The sequence below is a fragment of the Mesoplodon densirostris genome, chromosome 2 (genome assembly GCF_025265405.1).
Source record: "Mesoplodon densirostris isolate mMesDen1 chromosome 2, mMesDen1 primary haplotype, whole genome shotgun sequence".
Classification (NCBI taxonomy): Eukaryota; Metazoa; Chordata; class Mammalia; order Artiodactyla; family Ziphiidae; genus Mesoplodon; species Mesoplodon densirostris.
This window is the reverse complement of record NC_082662.1, coordinates 182,892,370-182,903,449: the sequence shown is the minus strand read 5'-3', so window position 1 is coordinate 182,903,449 and position 11,080 is coordinate 182,892,370.

Sequence of the window (11,080 nt, the reverse complement as noted above, 5' to 3'; positions counted from 1 at the left end):
ATTCTTTAGTGAAGTTTCATGTGATACATTCACTGAGCCCCTATGCAAAGAAGCATCAGTATCAACACAAGTTTTGTTTAGGCAAAGTGGGCTTTCTTTCACCCTGCCTCCATTTGTGCGGTAAGTGTTCAATGTAGAAAGCTTGGAGAAAAAGTATAAGCAAAATATCACTCAGAGGTGACCCTTAACAACATTTTTGCATATCTCTTTTCAGCCTACATGTGTGTACACACACAAACTGGAATACTAAAATATATAAGATACTCTACATTGTAATTTATAAAATATTCTTGCACTTAATTCATACACTGAGCTTTAGAAGTTAGTTAGATCTTAGGTAAGTTGCTTTATCAGATTTACCCTGAGTAATTTTTGGAGGGTGTTGAAGAAGAGGCTGGAAGATCATAACTACCTGAGGCAAGTGAAAAAATCACCACTACCTGGAAAGCAGGAGTTTTAAGTAGAAAAATCTCCCTATTGCATAAACTTTTATGTATTTGACATTTGCTTAGTAAAAGAGATATAGATCAATGTTATTAGAAGACTTTTGTGCACGTGGGGATCTCGAAGACAGTAAACTCCGATCTTTGCAAACACTACATAATACCTTTCAGGTGTTGATGGATCTCCGTATATAAAATGAACATGAAAATGAATAGTTATATTCTCTTCTTGACAAAAGAGGCTAATGGAACTTACTCAACTAAAGCTTTTCACATTAAATTGAAATTATACCTCTAAATCTTGGAAGTAGTGAAAGACAGGCATACCTCCTTCATGTTAAGACATTGCAAAAATATTGGCCAAAGCAAAGATTTATAAGATGTCACTGAAAGCATTCACTCTAACAGTAAAGAAGACAGCATGATGGTGAAATGATGGTTGTGATTCAAAATAAATCACATGGCATGGTAATAATTCCATAGCAGTTAGATCTTCTTTACCAGACTGCATCTGGCATCCTATCACAGTGTATTTTAAGGGTATAATTGTTCTTCATAAGTATAACAGTTCAGTGTTCAGTTTGAAGTAATAAAGAAATATTTACCAAAAAAAGGAGAGCTTCAGTGAGGTAAATGTACTTTTAAGTTTTAGAGATTGATATTTCATCAGCTTAAGCTTTAAAAGGAAAAAGAAGAATAATCAGATTGTGAGGAGAATGACTTTTTTGCTTGTGTATCAGGCTAGAATTCTAAGCTTGTCTGTTTAAAATTATCATAGAATTTTCTTTAAATTATAATAATAATTACTATTTTTTACTCTCAGAAGGGAAAATAAAACTGACCACAATGTTGAAAATTCCTTTCTCTGCTCATGGAAATGTTTCTAGTTATCGGTCTCTTCACTCTAGCCTACTGTCTTTATTGTCCATCAGTATCGGATGGTCTCAGAACTTCATGGAAAGAGAAGATAATTTAAAATTTAAAAGAGTAACATTAGAAAATAGTTATTAGTCTTTCCTCTAGACTCAGTGACATTAGTATTTTACCTTTATCAGTTTTCCCTGCATCAATGTAGTGGATTGAATCATTTGTCCCCAAAACACATTTCCACCTTAAACCTCAAAAATATGTCCTTATTTGAAATATGGAACTTTGCAGCTATAATCAGTTAAGGATTATGCAATGAAATCATCCTGAGTTTAGGGCCCACCCTAAATCCAACGACTGCTGTCCCTATAAGAAAGGAAGAACCAGAGACACAGAAAGAAGGCCAAATGAAAACAGAGGCACAGATTTGAGTGTTGTGTCTGCAAGTCAGGGGACACCAAGGACTGCCAACAGGCATGGAACAGAGTCTCCCTCAGAGCCTTCAGAAGAACCAACCTTGCCAACATCCTGATTTCCAAAGTTTCACTTCCAGACTGAGATAATAAATTTCTGTTGCTTTAAGTCACCCAGTTTGTGGTACTTTCTTATGGCAGCCTTAGGAATCTAATACAACTATTAACTCAAGGAATTGCTAGGAGATTACCCATACATGAAACAAAATAAATAAAAATCTAGCCAACACTATGGACTGAACCATGTACCTGTAAATAATTTTCAAGGTTTTGATAGAACAATTAATAACTGGTACCAGTGAGAAGCAGCTGATCGGGAGAATCAGGTCCAGTCACACACATTTGAGTAAGTCACATAGTAAAACATGATGGAGCCCAGATGTTATGACTTTCCTGGGCTGAGGTGTCTAAACACACTTAACTTTTTAACATACCTGGCCCTAGTGTAGAATAACTGGAGCTGGGCTTAAAAGTCAGGGACTTCTGTGTTGATATTGCTATAGATGGTGTGTGTTTGTTGTTTGTATTCTTCCTTAAAGCTAAGTAAACTTGGTGTTAGTTAAAACCTATTTTGTCTTGTCATCTGCCAACGGTGACTCTTTTACTTCTTCCTTTCCAATTTGGATCCCTTTTATCTTTTTCTTCTCTGATTGCTGTGGCTAAGACTTCCAAAACTATGTTGAATAAAAGTGGTGAGAATGGACATCCTTGTCTTGTTCTTGATCTTAGAGGAAATGCTTTCATCTTTTTACCATTGAGTATGATAATGGCCATGGGTTTGTCATATATGGCCTTTATTATGTTGAAGTATGTTCCTTTTATGCCCACTTTCTGGAGAGTTTTTATCATAAATGGATGTTGAATTTTGTCAAAAGCTTTTTCTGCATCTATTGAAATGATCATATGGTTTTTATTCTTTAATTTGTTAATGTGGTGTATCACACTGATTTATTTACAGATACAGAAAAATCCTTGCATACTTGGGATAAATCCCACTGTATCATAGTGTATGATCCTTTTCATGTATTGTTGGATTCAGTTTTCTGATATTTCGTTGAGGATTTTTGCATCTACATTCATCAGTGATATTGGCCTATAATTTTCTCTTTTTGTGCTATCTTTGTCTGGGTTTAGTATCAGGGTGATGCTGGCCTCATAGAATGAGTTCAGAAGTGTTCCTTCCTCTGCAATTTTTTGGGGTGATTTGAGAAGGATGGGCGTTAACTCTTCTCTAAATGTTCTGTAGAATTCGCCTGTGAAGCCATCTGGTCCTGGACTTATGTTTATTGGGAGTTTTTCAATTGTGAGTCTGATTTTCAAGCTGAACCCAAACCAAATTGCTTGTAGTACACACTGGGCATTGCATGACTCTCTTTATATAGGGAAATACATTTATATTTATAGATATATATATATACATCTATCATCTATCTATCTATCTATCATCTATTATCTATCTCTCTACCTATCTACCTATCTGGCTAGCTATCATCTGTCTATACTTACATACTTAGCTCTGTCTTGTAAACATATTTAATTTTAACATCATAGGAAATTGTGATTTAGGTGTTTCATAGTTTAAAAAAAATAGCTAAGTTTGAAGTAAGTTGTTCTATTGTGGGCAAGGTTTTGATAGAGAAGCCTTTTTAGGAGCATATGGACAGTCACAGAGTAGCATGAGCATAGGGCATGGGGTATATGAAGCTGGGGGACCAAGATTACAAAGTGAGTTTTTGTAGCCAAATATACTTAGTGCTCCTTCTGAAAAGATATAGGGATCAAATGGGTTTATCAATAAAATAAGTCAACCTAAAGAGGAAAAAAAAAGATTTTATCGATTGTTGAGATCCAATATGTGATTAATGGCATTACCATGAATTGTTTTATTTATTTTTAAGTTAATATTGTTGATCATCAAATAAGAGAAAAATACACCTGGGATACTTGGGGAACTTAGATATATTTAGGAGAATTAATGTTCTTAAATTGTTATACACTCTTTTCTAAATGTATTTGTTGCAAAATCAAAGAACCTATGGTGAACCATCAGGAAGATTCCACTTCTCTGTTTTCCATTTCACAATCAGTCTTTTGTTACTGCCCTCACATCTAACCTGTCACTAATCTTACCATATTGCATTTTCCTGTGAATGAGCAAACCTCTAGAAAGCCAAATTATGATATAATTTATGTATTAGGGTAGGTAGGGAGAAAGTAAATGACCTTAATGAATAAAGAGGGAATCTTTTAACAACTCAGGTATTCTATAATTCTTAGCTTTCAGCAAATTTAAGAATGATATTTTCAGCTGGTACCTCAATAAAATTTTTTTTAACGATAGATTGCTATATGGCTTTGGCTTACTACTCCAAAGAAGTTCAAGGAATTGTGTGACATTACTAAAAGCCTATTACCATTCACTTATTCATATGAATAAATCTCTATACCTACATAATATTTTAAAAAATGGATTCTGCTGCTTTTATTACTGTGACAATAAGTAATAGTGATGAACTAATAAATGACTAATAAGCATACCCATTCCATTTCATTAATGGTAACATTTTCAACAACAGCTTGCTTTTTATGATAAATACTAATGAAAATTTGTAATATATTCATTTTGAGCAGTTATATACAACTAATAATGTTAATGCTTGTTCAATCCTGAAGGAAAAAACATTAGCAATTAGAGCTTCATGGAAACAGGATGTTAAAATTATTTTTAATATCAACAGATTAATTTTTCAGAAAGTATGATATTTTAGTAACCAAGACATTTTAAAGTCCACATTTATTTTCAACAGGGTAAAAATTCTCTGGCGGAACTATCAAACATTAAAAAAAAATGTGGAATGTCTGACTGTCATGGAGGAACCTATTCATAAATTTTTAGACAAATGATTATGGACATCACTTTTGTTTTGGTATTTAGATTCTATTGGATATATTTAAATGAGTAAATATACTAGTTTTATTTAAAATATATATGCAATAATTCATCAATTACATTCTTATCAATTATTTCAAATTAGTGTAGAAAATGTCTTAGAAATTGAAGTAAAACATGTGAGAGGTACAGGAGTATAAGCATAAAAACATCTTAAGGCAACTAAAGGCATTTGGGCAGCTGTAGAAAAGTGCAATAATTCCTCCTTAGTTAAGAGCATCATAATAGGAAATAATTTACTCATGTTTCAAAGACATTAAGAATCTGCTATGCATCAAAAGTAATCCCATGCCCTAGACAAATAAAACATAGTCTCTGTCTTTAAAGGACATAGGGACTCTTGTGGAGAGATGGTCATATAAACAATACATAACATAGGGTCATTTAGGTATTAGAGATAAGTATACATTGTATATGCAAATGAGGATTACAGAAATCGTATAGGCTCCTCTAAGTACAAGACAGACTTGCAATCAAGTAACATCTCTATTTTCATTTTATTGAAATAGATTATTATATGCACATTTTTATAATATAAATATTTAATAAAAATATTTAAGCTAGCAGATTTTTGTATTTGTAGAGTTTAGAGTGATTTGTTAGGGTGATTTCTGGGTTCATATTTGTTTCTAAGGTCACACTTTGAGGAATTCACTGCAGTTTTTCTATGTCCAGGATTTAATAAAGAAATAAAGTATAATCAACCTTTATGGATAAAGGAGTATTATGCAGAATTGCTGAAATTCAGGTTAATCTGCATTTTTTAGTATATCTGAATTTACTTAAATAAAAATTTCCATTGGTATTATTTTAAATTATCAAATAATGTGAATTAAATGTATAAATAGTTAATAATACTGATAGAGGTTTTATATGAATATCTTGATGACTGAAAAATTATTTAGACAAGTTATATGAACTGTATGATACTCTGTAGGTAGAGCAGTCCCTGATGACTCTTTAGGCCCCCCTATTATGATAAGTTTGTTCTTTAGACCCCAAAATAGAATAAAAGACATCATGCAGTTTGGATAAGAGAAACAATGTACAATATTATTATTTTCATTACCTGCTTATTCTAAAAATAATTCAGAATTAGAGATAAGGTAATGAGCAGATTCAACAAAATACCCCATTTATGTAATGGCAATATGATTAATAAAAATATGCATCGAAGTTTTCCCCCCTTCAGTGGTATTTTTAACTCAGGAGCAATTCTAATCAAAGAAATAATTCAAAGACATCCACTGTCACAACTCTGATTCAGTATTACACTGGAGGTTCTAGCCAGTGTAGCAAGAAAAGAAAAATAATTTAAAATCCAAGTATTGAAAAGGGAACATATATGTGTCATTAGAGAAGTTATGAATGCCTAAAATATGAAAAGCTATCTACAGAGAAACAATTAGAATAAATATGTGTATTTAGTAAGATCACAGTATTTGAGATCATTATAAAAATTCAACTGTATTACTAAATACCACCAATGCTTCTGATTCTCTTTAATTGTAATACAGGATTTTTTTTTCTTCACTTACCTAAATTCAACCTCTCCACATCTCCAGGATGGAACATGCCCTGGGGTCTGGGGGCCTCACCAAGGCCTTGCTTTTTGGAAGTATCATTTCCAGGTATTTCAAGTCCGGCCCAAATTACAGGGCGGACTTGAAAAAAAAGGAGGATGAGGGAGCGTGGCTATCTCAGGAATCTGGTCCTAGACACTCACTTTGGTGACTTGGGTGATCAACTTGAAACACAATTAGCCAATCCTTTTCTGGTTTCCCAGAGCAGGGGCTGAGATGCTCTTCCTCCTCTGCCACTCAGAACCTGCCTCCTCTGGCCTTGGGCTCAAATATTCCTCACCTGTAATTGAAAGACTGAAAAAACCCACCAGGAAACAGAAAAGGAAAAACAAAACCAAGTCTTTGTTTTTCAGTGTATGTGATGTGTCTGTCCCTCTACTTTGCTTGGCTCCTTGGACCTAGGATAGTACTGCTGCTGGTAAGTGCTGGGGACACCAATACTGGATATATCTGTCCGCTCCTTAAGTTGACTTACCAAAATCTCCTCCCAGGACACCTTTGGCCTGGGACTCTGCAGCCCTAGGTGTACCTCCCCTTTTTTGGACGTTAACGAGAGCACTTAAGATGGTGTTTCATAATACACATAGTTTTGCATTGATAAATGCATACTTAGAGAAAATGCTTTCTCAGTTATGAATGCTCTTGAAGTGCAGTGAAACATTTGAGCTCTTATCTCTCCAACGACCCAATGAATTAATGATAATAAAAAACATTTTCTGAATTAAAGAATCATGAATACTTACTATTATTATTATTATCATGTTGAATATAATGTGCTAAACACTCTGAAATATCAATATCAATACCATTCATCACAATCTTATGAGACATTTAGTAGTATTAACACATTCATAAAAGTGAAAAATGAAACATAGAATAAAAAAATTACCCAAGGTTCATTCAGCCATTCTATGAACATTTATTGAGTATCTACTGTTTACTGGATATGGGTTCTGGTGTCAGGAGTACAGAGTTGAACAACTGGAAAGGCCTCTCCTCTGGTACCGCTTTCAGAGCTAACCTGTGGCAGTGCAGGGCTTAAACTCAAGCCGTTGTCTTCCCCACTACGAGCTTGTAGCTGCTGAGCTCGACTCTCTAAACTGCTAACATCTCTGATCTTCTGTTTTGAGAAAAAATGAATATGGAGTCAGCACAAAGCCCTGGTGATTGGATAATCATGTTAGTCAACAAAGAAAACTCTTGCACAGAAGGATCCCACAGCCTCTTTGAAAGCTGTGAGTAGGTTTATAGTTAGAATATGAGAGTTCTTTGTTTAGTTCTGTTAATAATAAGACATATAATTGGACAAGTTACTGACGCTTTTAGATTATATTTTAGTCTTTTGGGAAAAGGGAAGAACCTACCTTGCCTTAATTCTGTTCCTTTCAGAGGCAGAATTTATTGATAGGGTTACATAAATGCATACATAGGTCAAACCTCATGAACAAACAAATGAAAAAAAATTACATGATGCTAATTTAAAATAGTTGAAAGTTTAAAAAATCTACCAGAATAAAGTTTTTAAGCCGACTTAAGATTTTAAGGTTTTTTGTGTGAATTTAAAAGTTTATTTATAATCAATTTGAAGAATAGCACTGAGAAAAATCTTATATTTTTGAAGTTTATTTTTTATATGAGAATCATTTTTGTGTCAATAAAAGGAGAAGTACCAATCAGTTCATTTCTCAGACATAAAAATTCAGTTACTGATAATTCATAAGGAACCAAGCTTTGGTTAAATGGAGCTATCCATTGTTAATAGCCTGCGGTGCAATAAGGTTCACTGAGAATAGGTGATGATTACTGTACTTAGCACTTCTGGAGAGTGAAAGTACAGTGACTGTAATCATTCTAAAAATTATTTTATAAGTGTCATGCTGTTAATTACAGTTCAAAGAATTAGCATCTGCTTGAAGTTATAGGTGTAGCTTTGAGGAACTGGTATTACAGGAAATGCATTTAAAGAACCTTTAATCACCACATAAAATGTTCTCTGCCTGGCTTTGGGTACCCTTGTACAGTAGTCACACCTGGTGTTTTCTCTAAATGCCTAAGTATAAACAGCAATTGACACTGTATTTTCTTCAGTGGAAAAAGGAACACAGTATCATTTTACATTTTAGACCTTGTGGTTCCTAAAAGAAACTAAAATTGTTGGACTTTTAATGAGTTTTTAAGTTTTAGTAACATTGAAGGTGTAACTCAGTTATAACTGTGTGCTCTTATTTATAATCAATGTGTAAATGAGGTATGAAATTACTGAGGAAAATTAAATGACATTAACTTTTTTTTTTAACTGTGTAAAGAACAAGTGTGAAAAGACTTTGTGAAAACTATTTCATTCATGCTAATCCATTGACAAGGAGGCATTTTAAAGATTATCCTGAAAGAACTGTGATTATCTTGGAGTTTTGATTTGGAAGTTAGTGTTTAAAAAAAACAATGAAGAGAAGCTCCATAAATATACTCACATATTTTATTTAATATATAACAAATGCAGTATTTAAAATCAGTGAGAGAGAGATTTTTTTTTTTTTTTGGTCCTGAAATAATGTTGGTAAGATGAGCTAACACTTGGGAAACAAATATAGATAGATTAAAATGTAAAAACAAACACATAATCAAAAACATAAGGAACAAAATACAGGTGATTTGTTAAAAGGTGGATTTGTTTTTATTAAAAATGATACTAAATTTGGAATCATTTAAAAATGGACATATCTGACTTCATAACCTAAAACTTCTGCATAATAAACTAACAAAAATGTTAACAGGATATCTATTAGCTTATCAAACTTAAAAACATTACTATATATATATATATATATATATATATATATACACACACACACACACACACACACACACATACATATATAATAAAAAGAGTGAACTATATGAAGGCCTCTTTGTTGTTTTCAAACAATATGGAAAAACAAATAGTATCACCAAAGAACAAATGTAAACAGTGAATAAACACATAATGGGATTTAAATCAATATTAAATTACAGAGGAAACTACAATAACAAGCAAAATTTTATAACATTGAAACTTGTAAATCAATTGGATATTTGAAAAAGGTGTAATGAAGTGGGACTGCTGGTGGGAACAATTCATACAATGATTACAAACATTAACAATGGGTATTTTCTATGGTAGTTAAAATACCACTTTAAGAAATATACACTAAAGAAAAAAAAAAGGCACCTGAGCAAAGATTTATGTAAAACAGGTTAAATTTTATTTTTAAATAAGTGTTATTTTGACAAGTATGAAAATATCCAGGATTGTATATAGATTAAATGTATGATAGTACACTTATATGATGTAATAATATAAAGCCATTAAAAAGCCTACTATCTATGATAATAGATATGGAAACATATATATATGTATATATATATATGAATGGGGAAAAATGGTTAAACTGAAAGGATGGACAGAAAAGAGACTAACAAGAGGTATTTGTGGGTAATATTATCAAAGGTGATTATTATTTCTACGTTTCCCTTATTTCATTTTACAAGTTTCTTCAAGTAGGCATATATAATTTAGTTTTTCATTTTATTTTTAGTTTTCATCTAGTAATACATTTCAAAGAAACAAAAAGTTGGCAGAAATTATCAATTACCCTAACATAGGTGCCTCTCCAGAGGTATCCAGTGTTCTGAGTTTTGTATTATTTTTCCTAATATTTCTGTTCATTTACATACATATGGTTTTGTCCAATAATGACGTATAGAGTTTACTTCTGTTTTTGACATGTCATTTTCAGATTATTGAAATAATTTTTTCATTGAGCACTTATTAGATGACAGGCCTTATAATTCATGAAGAAAATTTTGAGGTGAAAAAAAATACAGAAAACCGCCCCCCTGCCCTTTTCCCTTAAATCTTTGTAAACTAGAAACACATATTAAAAAGGGGTAGGTATAACTGATTCACTTTGTCATAACGCAGAAAGTAACACACCATTGTAAAGCAATTATACTCCAATAAAGATGTAAAAAAAATAAAATAAATGCATGCACAATAAAAAAAGGGGGGGTAGGTTATTCATTATTGAGTTCTCTGTGTCTGTGTGTGTTGTATGTGTGTACATGCACTTGTATAAGCATTTTCTTTTAAATACAGGGTCAGACAAGGCTTCAGTGTCAAGCGATTTTTTAGCATAAATCTGAAGGAAAGCGGGAAGCAATTTGTGGGTGTCCATCTGGAGGAGTGACTTGAGATTACAGACCGGTTAGTGAAGATGTCTGAGGTTGAAGCCTGCTTGGTGGGTTTTGAGAGTATCAAGAAGTTCAGCATTGCAGATGTGGAATAAACTAGTAGTAAAATAGTAAAAGATGAGGTGAACGGGCAGTGAATAACACATCAAATAGGTCTTTATAGCAACTAACAGGACAGTATTGAGTAAAGGAATAAAGTGACCTGACAGGTATTTCAAAGATCCCTTTGGCTACTTTAAGAATAGACAATTCAGATGTGACTACACATTTAATCAGGTAGAAAAAGATGTTAGGTGAGTAGATTGTTGGTTCCTGGGCTTGGTAAGGACTTTTATGTAGACAAGTTAATTTTCAGATGCCTATCATGCATCTAGATGGGTATGTTAAATAGGCTATTGCAGATCCAGGCTGCCATTCAAGGGATTTTAGATTTCAGAGAAAAAATATTTGGAATTTTTCAGTATATTGATGATATATTTAACTGATGAATCTGAAAAACTAAATTATATGGGGAGGGAGTATATTTAAAGCAGA